Below are 17,598 nucleotides of genomic sequence, written 5' to 3' on the forward strand. Positions count from 1 at the left end.
CCCCGAATGTTTTGGGGATAGTTATCGATGTTGATAATCCTTTGCCGGATGCAAATCCGGTACGTTTGGGAAACGAGCACTATTAAGGTACCAGCCCGGCCTTCTCGGGAACAATTCAGTATGACCACATGAAACCTTCTAGACCGTACCGCCCTTCCACCCCTAGATCCATGAAGAACCAGGGGTCGGCAGAGCCTAGGCTGCTTAACAAACAGGATTCTCCACGGGTAGTTAAGTTGACAATTGGGTTTGAGAAGCTATAAATTGCACTGGCAACACCTTGAAAGGGTTGCGATATAAATCCCGTTGAATTAATTTGGAATTTTAGTCGCCTCTTACGCCAAGAATACCTGCCGCGAGTATATTTGAAGCCCCTAACTCGCTGTGGTGGGCCTGTTCTTATCGCAAATTGTGGTGTTTTATTTAAAAATGAAAGCTATCTTTCACAAATTTAATACATATTTAAAAACTTTGAAAAGTTTTCTGAAAGGGCTAAGATTATTTTCTTTTTGACATTATAGTCCGATTCGCAATGATCAATCACACTCTGTTAAACTACATACTTTGGGATGGACATAAAACTAAGCTTGTTCTCTCTATTGGGCCGTGTTACGCAAAAGGTTAAATCGAACCTTAATCACTTTTTGCACACAACTCCTCAATTTAATATTGATAATTTTTAGACACACACAAATCAGAAAATAGGTTAAAAAAAATAATGCTTGGTCTGTCGTACATATCTACATAAATATGAATGTGCATATGCGTTAAAATTTAATTTACCTCCATTCCATATCCAATACATATTGTTTAAACTATATATATGAATAGTTAGTTAGATTAAGAAAACTTATAATTTTTTAATTTATACTTGTATTTTGTGTCATCTTTTTGTTTAAAAGGTTGTTGATACGAAGATTATTATTTTTTGTTATTATTCCTTTGTAAATATTAATTCTCTTTTCCATTCGTCGTAATACATGCCATTTTTTTTTTTGTTTCCGGAAAAGGAATTTGGTAGTTAAATCCTGCTTCTACATACTATATACCTACATTGGTACATACATATGAATACATAGTACGTATTCATTTTGTTCTATTTGCTCTTGATTTATATATTCGTTTTTTTGTTTTCTTAATTTACTTTAATCTAATTAGATTTATTTGTTAAGGGTACTAGCAATCTTTTTATTAAGATTTTAGTTTAAGTGGTTTTCATTATTTTTGTTTTATACAGGTTTTGGTTTTCTTATGTTTGATTTTATATCAATAAAATATTTATAACAGGGTTGACCTACAAAACTAAATTTGTGGCAGTTTTATGTTTAAATATTATTATTTTTAATTTATCCTTTTAATATTAGTTCTAATTGTAATAAAATATGTTTATTTAGGTTCGAATTATTTGCTTATTTATTAAACAATTTTAGTTCGACACTATTCCTGGGTATGTGTGAGTATATGGATGTGTGTCCGTGTGTATGTTCTTGAGTTAGAAATATTTGTTTACAATGTATAACAACAATGTAACAATGCAAATGATAAATGTACATTCAATATATTCAATAATGAATTAATAATTTTCGAACTCACATATTTATGCACTAACAAACGGTAATGGAAAGCTTCTCAGAGAACGTCATGTCAAAAATGTCTTATTTAAATAGCATTTGACCAGACCGTCGAATAGATATTCAAACCTTGGGCGAAATAAATTTGCCTTTGGGATTAATGATGTGGAAGCAACTGAATTTGTATATAGCAACCAAACACAAAGACACAAATACTACAACCGAGAAAATAGGTATTCAAATTAGGTAACACGAAAAATATTTTTCTTATTCTTATATCATGTCACCACCTAGAGATTTAACTGTTAAGATTTATTAAATCTCATATTTTAACCTGCACTGTTTCCACTGTAGTTTTATTTGCCGTTTGATTATCTCATATTGAAAAAACTAGTTTCAACTTATGTGAAGTTTTTTAACCACAAAATAAAATTTACATTTTCGAATATAACACATACATTTCCACATGTTCTATAAAACAAAACATATCTGAGTACTGAATTTTTACACATTTTTTATGTTGATCATTTATTTTATAGCATAACTCCACAAAGAGCTTTAATCGAGATTTAGGCATTTGAAAGGATTTAACGTTAAATCTTGCAAGTTTTATCATACAAAATTAAATCTCGAAACGAAGAAGATTTAAGTTAAATCTTCGTTAAACTGGCAAGATTTAACGTTAAATCGTTTCAGATCCCTAAATCTCGAATAAAGCAAATTGCAATCCTCTCAAGATTTGGAATTTATTATCTTTAAATCCACTTTAAAAAAGATCGTGTCATGTGATTGAGGTTTAAGGAGAATTTAATAGAAAAGACAATAAAATTGGTGCTTTATTAGAGTCCTGGAGCAGTTTGTATCCTCTTTCATATAATCAAGACACTCCACTAGAAATGAAGAAAATTATAGCAGAAGTGGTAAATTTGATATGTAGTACATATGTGCAAATCCATCAAAGCTCTACTTTTCTAGCCCCTTTCCATCTTCATATGAAAAATTGTAGAATAACCTCGTGGCTTTTCGATCATTTCACAATAAAAAATTAATAAAGAAAGTTTCTGGAAAGCATTGAGAGACGAATAATATGGAAATGCACACCTTTTCATGGGGAATTTTCGTATTTGTTTCTCGGTAAAATTTTTTATAGAATCATGTTTCAATCACAAGTTTGCTCGACTGACAATCTTTTTGACTATTGCAGCCATTTTGCTCCCAAATCGAACTGACATCCGTTAACTGTGTTGTTTCTTTGCGATTTTTCGAAAAATATTAGTAGTAGAAATAGGAAGCAATCAGTTTACAAATGCCCGATAAGTACTGAACTGAATAATTCCTTGGAAAATTTTTTTAAATTTTATGATGAATTTATTAACTATGCCATGATCTATTAGTGTGGCTGAATATAGTTTTTATGAAAAGTACGGACACCAAGGAATCGTGCACTTTCATAAACCTATGAACATACGAAACCTAAAAGAATTCAAACTTCATCGTTCAACGTCAAAAACTCGACTAGTAAACATATTCACGTAAAAATGCCATTAGTAAGTAATGGAGATGCCATAACCAAATGTACTCATTGAGCATTCGTCTCCATTTAAGAGTTTGGGGGAATTGGTTTATACTTGGAATAATATGTATATATTTATTTGATATATTCCGACCTTGTGAGATGGTATCAAACGAAAGTGTTCCGAATATTCTAAATTAACGGTTTATCCGGAACAGTTCCATGAATACTTAACGGAAAGGAGCTTTCACAAATTTCAGAATAAAAAGGTTAATACTCCCTGTGTAGCAGGACCGCACAAAATCTCAACTCTTTTGTCAAAGCCAAGGCCGGAAAATAAAGTTCTAAGACAGTAAGCCATTTATTTATTTTTTTTTTTTTGTCCGCTCATTGCGGCTGCTGAGTAGGGTATCACCCCATGTCCGCTGCCAGAAATCGTTTCATTATTTGTCACAAAAACGCCATACATTAGAATTAGATTGATGAACACCTTATCTCTGAATGCTTTTCATTAACTCCCTCTTATGTCAAAATGCATTGAACTTATGATCATATAGGGAGTTTTTGAAACAAATTTTGAGATAGTGTATTTTTAAATAAAATTCTAACGTATGGCATTCTTCAAACAAATTCTGAACGAATGACCAAACCAACATAAATCTTTATCAATTCACGAAATATATAGTAGAAAATGATTTAAAAAAAAATAAATGTAAGGCGCGATAACCTCCGAAGAGATCTAAGGCCGAGCTTCTCTTCCAATTTGCGTCGTGCTCCTCTTGATTTTTCCCTACAAATTGGCCGGACGGGACCTACATGTTTTTATGCCGACTCCGAACGGCATCTGCAAGGCAGATGAGTTTTCACTGAGAGCTTTTCATGGCAGAAATACAATCGGAGCGCTTGCCAGACACTGCCGAGGGGCGACCCCGCTTAGAAAAATTTTCTTCTAATTGAAAAATCTTATTTCTAAAATTTTGATGTTGCTTTGCCCGGGAGTTGAACCCAGGGCATACGGTGTGATAGGCGGAGCACGCTACCATCACACCACGGTGGCCGCAAAACCTGTTGGCATTTATAAATTTATTATCACTACTAATATACTACTAAAGGTACCTTTCTACTACAATTTTCGCTGAAGGGGATTGAATTATTCCCAGCTTAATTCGCAAAAGCAATCCGTCCAGGCTTTTCAATTTGGGAGTGCCAAAGCTCTGGCATCATTAGAGAACAAATATCTAGTAACTGAATCATGACATAGAATATAGATTTTGGTGAAGGGCCTACTAATTTGTAGAAAAGTTATGAAAGTAGCACAATACAAACCGAAAAAGACACTTGCGCCAAGTTATGATTATTATAGGTTTTTCAGATTCACATATGGAAGCTGCCACCAAATCAGACCCCTCTGAGCTAATAAATAAATTGATTCTTGCACAATCCAAGAACGTTTACGTACATTCACGTAAGGCTACTCTTTTATAATTTAACATTTTTTTGCATTTAGATATTGAAGTCGTAAGCTCGGTTCAAAGTTGATAAGAAGATAGTTTAAAAAATCTTCAAAATGATCGTAACGAAAGATTTTTTATGAAGTTGCCCTTCTTTTACAATTCTCATTAATCTCAGTATATTTCCAACTTGTTTAAGTCATTTTTGCATATGATAATTCAGTCATTACTTTGACAGCTTTATTAATAATAATGAAAGTTGTACACAAAAGTGTAGCGACCGTAACAATGGAAACTCTCATATGTTGTACATATCAGCGCAAAGTAGAGCGCCTCTGGTTGATCCAAAGTTATCAGCACTCAGAGTACCAGTACTGGTAGTATTCATTTTTTTTAATAAGAATTCTAGAACATGAACCATTGTAAACCTTAACAACCTGCGCAACTAATAGCTGATCGCTCAAACCTAACACACACACACAAACATTACTAAAGTCCATATTACGTAAATCTTTAAGAAAATTCAAGTTAAATATTTAAAAAGACATAAACTGTGATAATTTTGGAATATATAACATTTAGGATACCTTACTTGCGATAGTTAAGAGAAAATATTTGCTAATATTCAAGTATTTAGTTATTTTTTCTACATTAATTTATAATATTTTTTTAATGGACGTTGTGACAGCGCACTGCCCTCAAGTGGTCCAATGAAACCAGGCTAATCCTGTTCATGCCGAGTCGTTGTAAGGCAGTGGTTTGTTAATCGTCGAAATCTGAAACTGCTCAGCTAAGTAAAATAAATGACGTATTAGTAATAAATCTACATACATATACGGCGGCCACCGTGGTGTGATGGTAGCGTGCTCCGCCTACCACACTGAATGCCCTGGGTTCATACCCCGGGCAAAGCAACATCAAAATTTTAGAAATAAGGTTTTTCAATTAGAAAAAAAATTTTCGCCCTAAAATCTCTTCGGAGGTTATCGCGCCTTACATTTATTTGTTTTATTTATACATATATATAATGGATAGAATTCGTAGAAATTGAATTCAATATGTTAGTGAATACAGATAGTTACTATTAATGCAAAAAAGCGAGTCCGAAACATCAAATGTGCTAGAGTAGGAGTAGTAATTCTGACACATACAGCGGAAGGGATCATTTAATTCAAGAACTGTTCTACAATATTTTAGGTAGAGAGGTTTAAAATGTCTCAAAGGCCGAGTAGGGACATTAAATTTTACTTCGCTCAACAGAAATGAGCTAGAGACCGAACCATTTACTAATTTAATCATAAACAAAATTCCAAGCATTTCCCTACGACTAGCAAGAGTGGGAAGATTAAGAAGTTTAAAGCGATTAGTATAAGGTGGCAGATTATATGTGACGCGGTCTATGAAAAGGTGGCTTATGACTCAAAAAAGAAATTGCCAGAAACAGCTGTTAAAGATAAACTTAGTAGTAGTAATTTTTTTGAGTCATAAGCCCCTTTTAATAGGCCGGGTCACATATGGAGAATCCCAATGGAAATCTCTTAAGGAGAAAAGTAAGAATTGTTTTTGGACTGATTCTATCCGATCAATATGAACCTGGTAGCTGGGTTCCAAATTATTGCACCATATTCTAATATCGGCCTGACTAATGTTGTATAAAGAGCTTTAGTAACATACGGGTCGCTAAATTCTTTAGCCCATTGCTTTACAAACGCCAGCACACCTCTAGCCTTATTAACAGTTCCAGTAATATGAAGGTTGAAGTTAACTTTACTGTCCATATTAACATCAAGGTCTATAAAACTGTATAACTGTTCAAGACTATAATTGTTGAGAGTGTAGGAAGCTGGCTGAAGTAATCTACGAGAAAAGCACATAAAGTTGCATTTTTTAAGATTAAGTGGCATATAGTTGATGGTGCATCAATTGTGCAATACGTCCAGATCTGATTGTAAAAAAGACCTTTCTTCGCTTGACGCATAGGATAAAAAAATTTTTACATCATCAGCGTACATCAAAATTTTAGAAAATTTTATTGTTGTAGAAATATCGTTTATAAACCAAAAAGTGTTTAGTTTTTAATAGCCATCACTCGATAGTTTCACAACAACAAATCAACCAATTCACACCGAATGTTTTCTCAAGGAAGATTTGGCAAGTTTTGCCTAACTGCATCCTATATATTTATGCGGTGTATTGTCTTTGCGTAATTACGATTTTTGGAAAGAGAATTAATCAATTATTTTAATCCAATCACTAAAAAAACCCAAATATGACATGAAAATGTATAGAAGACATTTTTATAAATATATGTGACAAAAACACAAAAAAAAAAAACCAGCGACTACCTGGAGAAAAAATCGAGTAATTTTCCAAAGTATCGAGTGACGGCTCTTAACAAATAAAAACTCTTTGTATAAACAGCAAGAACAGAATTGGGCCAAGATGACTGCCGTGAGGAACTCCAGAACTTACATCAATGACATCGGACAACGCATTTTTAAAGATCACTCTTTTTTGAGTTCTATCAAGAAGATAAGACGATATTCATTGCGTGAGACCTGGTTGAAAGCCCAGAATATCCAGTTTATGAATAAGTAGCGAGTGACATACTTTGTTAAACGCTTTACTAAAATCTGTATATACAACGTCCGTGTGCATGTATTCTCGAAACCCATTTGAGAATTGAGCTGTGAATTCAAACAAGTTGGAAATTGTGGATTTTCCCTTGCAAAATCCGTGTTGGCAACTAGCAATTGATGTAGAGATCGGTAGCGTGAACTGGCTGGTAACAATAGCTTCAAATAATTTTGGAATAGCGGATAGCTTAGCTATGCCTCGATAGTTTTCAATGAGAGACCTACTCCCGTTCTTATGAAGAGGAATGAGAAAAGATTCTTTCCACACTGACGGAAAGATGCCACACTTCAAAGATAGATTAAACTAGTTAGTTAAAGGTTTATAAATATAACCTGCGCATTTTATTAAAAAGTATGTGAGAATCCTATCAGGACCGCTTTTGGAAGATTCTTTTAAGGTCCTGAGGTAAAATAAAACATCTTCATGAGAGATAGTTGGCGTAGTGGTTAAGTTGTTAAAGTGAAATTCAATAATTAGCTTGGAAAAATTGTGCAAAGAATTTTGCAATATCTTGATTATCGTTGGATATAACATCTCTGTATTTCATAACTGAAGGGAACCCCTTTACGTTGCGTTTGAAGTTTACGAAATCATAAGACGATTTTGGATTGCGGATAATATTCTTTTTCATCTTACAGATATAAGCCTTATAACACTTTTTATTGAGTTCAAAATACTTCTGACGTAAAATCGAATACAGCAAGTAGTCTTTGCTTAAACTTGATTTCTTGTATAACTTAAATGACCGGTTTTTTTATTTTTTAAAGCTTTCAGTTCTTTAGTAAACCATACTTGGGTTGGTTCAACATAGGCAAATTTACGTTTAGGAACATATGTACTTTTCGAATAGGCTGTAAATGGTATTATTAAAATGCGACACGTTGGCTTCTATATCTCTATTATATTCAGGCCACGTGAATTTAGATAGCTCTGGATTTAAGTTTTTAAAATTGGCTTTGGCAAAATGAAAGTCAAACCCATAGTCTTAAGCACATAGATTAGTACCGCAATCTTTAACGTTTTTTATAATTTCGTAAAATATCTCTACAGAAGGACGGTAAGCGTCTTCTGGTAAGACCAGAGGATCACAACGGCTCAAAAAAATTTAGATGTGTCGTCAACGTATACTAAATCTAAAATTCTTCCAAATTTGTTAAGGATAAGATTAATATGGTTGAGGCAGAGATTTGTCATATCGTTCAGAAAATCGTTATATCCAATTTTGAATGAAACTGGTACGATGCTTCCATCAAAGATACTCCAAGAAATATGAGGAAGGTTGAAGTGCTGGAAGACAATAATATAATCACAGGGTTTCAACATTAAATTAATAGTTTGAAGCAGAGCTGAGTTGTAAGTAAACTGAAATATCAGATGAGGGCGGAATTTAACAGACAGCTAAGTATATATGATTATTACCTAACTAGATGCGGATACATTTTAGCTCAGTCGATTCAATAAAAGGACCAATTACTTCTTCGAACGTTATTGTAGAATGTACGACGAGTAGAACCCGATTTTGTCAAGGCGATCATTTCTTAATATTTGGTAATCGCTAGAAAAACATTCAGAATCTAAAACGTTTGGCTTTAACCACGCTTCTGTGAAGGAAATGACTTTATAGTCACAATGCAACGTTTTCAAATAAAGGTCGGTTAATTTTTTACACAGTAGGGTCGGATATCAAAATTAGTTTTTTGACTCGGTGTTTAGACGAGGAATTAAGCCTATATTATTGAAGTTACTGTTGGGTCTGTATTCAAATTCACGGACAAAAGCTCCAGACGGCCAAAACGAACTATTTAGAAAAGCGTCGTAATCCTTTGGGCCTACATCAATTCTAAAAGAGGAAACATTTCGCGGATAGTTGAAATCAAATTTTTTAATTGTTATGTCATCAGTTTTAATTTTAGAAGCAATGTAATATTTCAGATCTTCTACGATGGTATCAATATTGAACCTAGAAACAAAAAATAGTTTTTTCCGTGGTATTAGCCGTGTTTTTTTTTACATGTTTATATATCTACATTTGCTTGTGGTGAATAGTGGCCACACACCATTTGTAGAGGTAATACATAGAGGTAATTTTCTGCGCAGCAATTTCAGAAGTGTAGGTAAAGTTATCCACTTGGCAGTCCATATAAATTTTAAGTGCATAAGTATATAGATGTAAAAAAACACAGCTATTGATACAGAGATTGAAAGTATATTGATGCAATGCAACTCTGCTCTTCTTGCTGTTCTTCATCATACTCCATTCGACTGCCTTCTTTTACTGCCTTCCACATAACATCAATTTAAGCTGCCAAACTATATACAAGGCATGAACAAATCGAATAACGCTGAACTATTTATTTTAAATCTATTGGGAACAGGGTAACCTAAATACCCCAAAGATATGTAGGTATCTCAAAAAACCGTTAGTGATTCAATAATATCAAATTAGATGATCTATCCAACTGAATAATGTATATACCAAGAGCTAATGTTAAAAACTAGTATGAGTGTTTCAAAAAGTTTAGGATGCAATTTGTTTTGGATTTTCGATTTCTTGGCTATACCTTTTTGAGTCAAGTTTCAAAAATACTGTCAAAGTAAAAAAAAAAAAAGATTGGCGTAATTAACCTCCGACGAGATTTAGGCGGGGCATCTTTTCCAATTATTTGCGGGACAGGTGGCAGCGTAGCGTATATAGAGTCAAATTTTAGTTAATTTCATTATTACTTAGGTTCTGAAAAATAGCTGAGTTCGTAGGTAATGGTACTCCTTTACTTCTTGGGAGTGAAATATGTATTGTCACGGATATTAGCATCACTAAATTATCCCATCACTAAGGCGATGCTAAGGCCATGCCAAGCAGTATTTACGTTAATAATCAAATCAAGTATATACAAGGCATCCCAGAGAGATGTCACACACAGATGCATTTACTTATATGCCTATGTGCGCGCGAGAGACTGTAAACTACAAACATTCACATCAATAATTCATTATGTATCTACATAAACGAATAAATAATTGCGTCTACACATATGTACGTATACGAGCAGCGGAGCGGCAATGCACAAACACATGCATATATCTTATCTAAGTTGTCACAAGATAGAGCAATAATTTGTGCACGTAGTTGTGGCTGGCGATTTTGTAGCCGAAACAACTAGTAAGTTCTGGAAATCGAAGAGCCTAGAAGTATGCAGCGTAAACTATAAAAGCGGGGCAAGCGAGTAAGAAGTAATTCAGTTTGATTTGAATTGTCAAGCAGTTACGAGTAAGACGATATCTAGCGAGCAATAGCACTATTATTTTGAAAATCAGTTTCCTTTAAGCTAGCAGTTTGGTTATTAAGCTATTCGTTGCACAGTTTGAGTGTTATTGTGAAGTATTTTAATAAAGGCCATTTTTCCATTATTCAATATTGGAGTTATTTATTCAACAGTTTAGCGATACGATCCTAGCAAAAGGGCAAATAAGAGGATTTGCAGGAAATTCGTTACAATTGGTGTCAGAAGAGGAATTGTTGAATAAATTCCGAAGATTGGGAATACAACTTGGACATGGCAAAGTTCAGTGAATTGAAGATCCAGCAACTGAAAAAGGAGTTGGAGAACCGTGGATTAAATACAACCGGCAATAAGATCGAACTTCAAGCACGGCTACGAGAGGTAATGGAGTCGCAAGGAATTGATGTGGACGAGTATGCCTTTTATCCTGATGGGGACGAGACAACAACAAAAATTGAAGAGAAAAATGAAACATCGCAGACAGTTACGAGCACAGACTTGAACATGATATTGGCTGCAATAGCTGCTCAAACATCGACAGTATCATCAATGTCGTCACATATATCATCCCAACTAGAATCGCAGGAGACACGCATAACATCGAAGATTGAAGCACAAGAAACGCGTATGTCAGAAATGTCGACACAGATTACATCGAAGATTGAAGCACAAGAAACACGTATGTCAGAAATGTCGACACAGATTACATCGAAGATTGAAGCACAAGAAACGCGTATGGTAGAAATGTCGACACAGATTACATCAAAGATGGAGACACAACTGAAAGAACAAGAGGCACGCATAACAGTACAACTCGAAGCGCAAGAGGCGCGTATATCATCAAAACTCGAAGCACGTATGGACGAGAAAATAACGCAGTTTGAGGAAAAAATCGAAGCCGAGGTGGATGCTTTGAGAGGTCGTATACAAGAGTTGCAATTAAACCGCCCAGCTGTTTCAGCAAGCAATCCAAAGGTAAAAACACCATCCTTTGACGGTTCTGTTCCTTTCCAGGTCTTTAAGCTACAATTTGAGAAGACGTCGGCAGCTAACAACTGGAATGCTGAAGATAAAGTTGCAGCTCTGTTCGTGGCATTGAAAGGGCCAGCAGCCGAAATCCTACAGACGATTCCCGAAGGAGAGCGGAACAACTATGAAGCATTGATGGCCGCTGTCGAGAGACGTTATGGAAGCGAGCATAGGAAACAGATATTCCAAATTGAGTTGCAAAACCGCTACCAAAAAGCAAATGAGACATTGCAGGAGTTTGCTTCAGATATTGAAAGATTGGCTCATCTTGCAAATGCCGACGCACCCGTGGAATACACTGAAAGGGTAAAAATCCAGAGTTTCATAAATGGCATACGGGACGTGGAAACGAAGCGAGCTACATACGCAAACCCAAAGCTGACATTTGCTGAAACGATATCACATGCATTGACTCAGGAAACGGCCTCACTATTGAGTAAACCAGCATACAAAGCTCATCGTGAGGAAGTGGACAGACCAGAATGGGTAGACACAATTTTGGAAGCACTGAAGGGATCACAACAGAAAAATGCCGGAGTTATTAAATGTTTCAAGTGCGGCAACCCAGGTCATATTGCACGACATTGCAGCACCGGTCGCAATAGCTCCAACAATGTGGGTGGCCGTAAACGCAGAGCTGAAGGAGATGAGCAAATCTCCAAGTCCACTCAATCGTTAAACTAAAGCGAGTCAGCCGCAAGGGGCGACAGCTGGCTCCCTCAATTGAATGCCCCATAATCTCTATCTCACAAATTGGAAGAAGGTCAAACAATCTTACTGTCGGGGGACATGTGTATGGAAAGGAACGTTTACTGACTGTAGATACGGGTGCATCTCATTCCATCATTCGAGCGGATTTAGTCAACAAGAAGATAACACCATTGCATGGAGCAAGATTGCGTACAGCCACTGGAGAAGACAGCACGGTTCTAGGAGAAGTATCATGTGAAGTCGCAATTGGGAACGTCACGGTAGTACACAATTTTATAGTGGCAGAGATTGTTGATGAAATCATAATTGGAGTGGACTTCTTAATCGACCAGGGCATCAAGATCGACATGCAAAGCAAGACGATGCGATATAAAACATGGATGGACCACTTAATTTCGGCTACGAGAGAGGCTACAGCAGTAAACGAGTGCTGGTGGAAGAGAGTCAGCGAATACCACCAAAATCCGAAGCAGTCATCTGGGCAAAGGTTGATGGAGATTGTGGGACAAACAAATTGTGGGTTGTCGAAGCAGCAAACAAATCAGCACTGAACATACTTGTAGGAAAACCCCTGGCTATGACAAAACAAGATGGACGTGTTCCGGTAAGAGTACTCAATGAGTTCAATTCACCACTCAAACTGACTAAAGGAGCTATTTTGGGAAGATGCCAAGAGGCTGAAGTAGTTATTAACTGTGAACAGCTCCAGGAACACGTTTCAGTTAGTAATACTAATCTTTCAAATGACATCACGGCATGGACGCAGGAGCTAGAGGAAGCATATCAGAGTAAGGCAAAACAACTGCTTCTAAAGTACGCGAACATATTTGACCAGGATGGTTCTAAACCAGGCCGCACCAACGTTGTGAAACATCAAATTGACACTGGAGATGCGAGGCCGATCCGTCAAGCTCCCCGTAGTGTTCCACTGGCGAAGCGGGAAGTTGTGAGTCAAATTATACAAGAAATGAGCGACATCGGCGTCATCGAACCATCAGCTAGTCCCTGGAGCTCACCGGTAGTACTTGTAAAGAAGAAGGATGGAAAAATGAGGTTTTGCGTGGACTACCGGAAGTTGAATGACGTTACGAAAAAGGATAGCTACCCATTGCCAAGAATTGACGACACTCTGGACTCGCTCTCTGGTACGAAATGGTTTTCCACACTGGACTTGAAAAGCGGCTACTGGCAAGTGGAGGTAAAGGAGGAAGACAAAGAGAAAACAGCCTTCAGCGTCGGAGATGGTCTTTGGCAATTTACAGTAATGCCCTTTGGACTATGTAATGCACCAGCTACTTTCGAGAGACTCATGGATCAGGTATTGAAAGGACTACATTGGAAAACATGCTTGGTGTACCTGGACGACATCATCGTATTGGGCAAGAATTTCGATGAACATCTTAAGAACTTGGAGGAAGTTTTCCAAAGAATAGCTGGCGCTGGTCTGAAGTTAAGTCCCAAAAATTGTGCGCTGTTTAAAAAGGAAGTAAATTATTTGGGTCACAAGGTAACGACAGAGGGCATCTGCACTGCGAACGAAAAGATAGAGGCTGTAAAGGATTGGCCAAGACCACAGAACCTACATGAATTAAGAAGTTTCCTTGGGCTGTGCACATATTACCGCCGATTTGTACAACATTTTTCCAGCGTAGCCCATAGCCTCCATGAGCTTACAAGAAAAAATAAAGCTTTTGAATGGAAGAAGGAGCAAGAAGTGGCTTTCCAAACATTGAAGGAGCGTTTGTGCACTGCCCCAATGTTAGCATATCCGATTCCAGGAGCAACATTTATTCTAGATACAGATGCGAGTGGATATGCTATAGGAGGCGTTTTATCACAACTGGTCGATGGACAGGAGAAGGTAGTTGCATATTACAGCCGTTCGATTGGAAAACCAGAGAGGAACTACTGCGTTACGCGGAGAGAGCTGTTGGCATTGGTAGAGTGCGTTAAACATTTTCACAAATACCTCTACGGCCAGCGATTCCGTGTCAGGACAGATCACGCAGCTTTAAAATGGCTACTGCAGTTCCGTAATCCGGAAGGACAATTGGCACGGTGGATCGAGCGACTACAAAGCTATGACTTTTCCATTGAGCATCGAAAAGGTAGTACCCATGGAAATGCCGATGCAATGTCACGAAGACCATGTAGTTTGGAATGCAAGCACTGTTCAAAAGCCGAGGCTAAAGAAGACATTATAGATGTCCGGCTAATGACTATAACATGTACAGATGAATGGGACAAGGAACAGCTAAGAAAGTGCCAGCTAGAAGATGCAGATCTGTCACGTGTTATGCAAGGGCTCGAACGAAATGAAAGACCAAACAGAGAAGAGATGTCAGCAGAGAGTCCCATTGCGAAGTCATATTGGGCACAGTGGAACAGTTTAGAATTGATATCCGGTTGCCTTCATCGAGTATGGGAGAGTGAGGATGGTAAATACAAGAATAAACTGATAGTTGTTCCCAGAAAGAGGATTCCTGATGTGCTCAGAGAGCTGCATAATGGTCCAAGCGGAGGTCATCTTGGAATCACGAAGACGCTCGAGAAGATTAAACAGAGATTCTATTGGGTTGGTTGCCGTCAGTCGGTCACTGAGTGGATTGCAAACTGCGAGGTTTGCAGCAGATCGAAAGGGCCCAGAACACGAAGTCATGGCTAGATGAAGCAATATAACTCAGGTGCGCCATTTGAAAGGATCGCTATGGATGTCGCCGGTCCATTTCCTACTAGCAACGGTGGAAACAAATATGTACTGGTAGTTATGGATTATTTCAGCAAATGGCCAGAGGTATACCCAATCCCAAATCAAGAAGCGGAAACGGTAGCAGAAGTGTTTATAAACAATTGGGTTGCAAGGTATGGTGTACCAATGGAGTTACATTCTGACCAAGGCAGGAATTTCGAATCAGCTGTGTTCCAGGAAATGTGTAAGTCATTGGGCATTCGAAAAACACGGACAACTGCATTGCATCCTCAATCCGATGGTATGGTAGAACGATTCAATAGAACATTGTAGGAGCACTTAAGGAAAGTAGTGGACAAGTACCATAAAGAATGGGATACCCGCATACCATTATTCTTGATGGCTTACCGATCAGCAGTGCATGAGACAACGGGCCAAACCCCTGCAAAAGTAATTTTTGGCAATGACCTTAGACTGCCAGCTGATTTGAAATTTGGGATAGATGCCAATGCGGAGAGAAATGTTAGGAAATCCACTAGTGATTTGGAAGAAGAGCTAAGAGAAATACATGATCTTATAAGGCAACGAACAAAGATTATGAGTGACAAGATGAAAGCCAGATATGATAAAGCAATTAATTTAGAAGGTTTTCAGGAAGGAGATTTGGTGCTGTTATACAACCCACAACGTAAAAAAGGTTTGTCCCCGAAATTGCAGTGTAATTGGGAAGGCCCATACAAAGTTGTAAAACGGATCAACGATGTAGTGTACCGCATACAAACCATCGGTAAACCACGAACCAAAATGATGGTGGTCCATTTGGAAAGGCTAGCAACGTTTAGATCGAGAGATTTAGGTGGAGGGCAGTGTCACGGATATTAGCATCACTAAATTATCCCATCACTAAGGCGATGCTAAGGCCATGCCAAGCAGTATTTACGTTAATAATCAAATCAAGTATATACATATATAAGGCAGCCCAGAGAGATGTCACACACAGATGCATTTACTTATATGCCTATGTGCGCGCGAGAGACTGTAAACTACAAACATTCACATCAATAATTCAATCTTTATGTATGTACATAAACGAATAAATAATTGCGTCTACACATATGTACGTATACGAGCAGCGGAGCGGCAATGCACAAACACATGCATATATCTTATCTGAGTTGTCACAAGATAGAGCAATAATTTGTGCACGTAGTTGTGGCTGGCGATTTTGTAGCCGAAACAACTAGTAAGTTCTGGAAATCGAAGAGCCTAAAAGTATGCAGCGTAAACTATAAAAGCGGGGCAAGCGAGTAAGAAGTAATTCAGTCTGATTTGAATTGTCAAGCAGTTACGAGTAAGACGATATCTAGCGAGCAATAGCACTATTATTTTGAAAGTCAGTTTCCTTTAAGCTATCAGTTTGGTTATTAAGCTATTCGTTGCACAGTTTGAGTGTTATTGTGAAGTATTTTAATAAAGGCCATTTTTCCATTATTCAATATTGGAGTTATTTATTCAACAGTTTAGCGATACGATCCTAGCAAAAGGGCAAATAAGAGGATTTGCAGGAAATTCGTTACAGTATTTTGCGAAAGGAAAACGCAAACCTACGAGTGTGGTGAGTATAATAAATAGGGTATTATTTTCAGAGAAGAAAACTCCATTTGTTTGTACCGTAGACATCATTAAACTGAGTCACTCTGGTTTCCATCTGTTTTTTTTCTTTTTCAGGAGCGCCTGCATAAGAGCTCTGTGTCTTAAGGTTTAATTTAGCCGTATTGCTGTTGCAAGGTTTTTTTTGTGTTCGTTAAGAGAATGTACCCAAATTAAAATTTTTTCATCAATCACAAAAATTTTGTAGGTGTGCTATTTTTCGATTTCGAATCTAAAACTTAGTACAATGTACTCAGTACAAGCAATAAAGGAGTCATGCAGCATATCCCCAATTAGAGCTTTATCGAGATTTAGGCATTTGAAAGGATTTAACGTTAAATTTTGCAAGTTTTATCACACAAAATTAAATTTCGAAACGCAGAACATTTAGAATAAAATTTATCAATAACAGGCTTTTCTGATCTAAGTCCAGCGTGCAAATAAAACTCCTGAAGATGCTAACAAAGATTAGCGAAACGTTGGGATAATAGTGGAATAATTTAGTTTTATTTGCACGCTGGACTTAGATCAGAAAAGCCTGTTATTGATAAATTTTATTTTAAAAAGAGAACTGATCGGAATATACAATTAATGCAGAACATTTAGGTTAAATATTCAAATATTTGTTTGTAGTGCAGGCTAAAATGTGAGATTTAATAAATCTTAACAATTAAAGCTCTAGGTAGAGATTTGTCATTACATATAAACAAACAAATATTACATAGAAACAAATAACTTGAATCTTAGAAAAATTGGCTTATAATGTACTTTAACGACTTTTAATACAAAAATAAGCCGAACAGTCGAATGACATTTTCGACCCATGCTTTGCTCTCCACTACACGTAGGAACTATCAAAAAAACGTTTACCACGCTAAGGGATATATGTAGATACATATATGAATAAGAGTTTTCACTGTCCCAGTCTGAAATCGATTGGACGAATTGCTATAGTAAATCTACAAATTTTACATCGCGAAACACTACAAAAGCGCTACCATTTTAACATGTTTAACCTGACATCGTAAACGACTTAAATCGGTTCCCATTTTTTCCTGAAAGGGCC

The sequence above is a fragment of the Eurosta solidaginis genome, chromosome 3, assembly GCF_040869045.1.
Source record: "Eurosta solidaginis isolate ZX-2024a chromosome 3, ASM4086904v1, whole genome shotgun sequence".
Taxonomy (NCBI): Eukaryota; Metazoa; Arthropoda; class Insecta; order Diptera; family Tephritidae; genus Eurosta; species Eurosta solidaginis.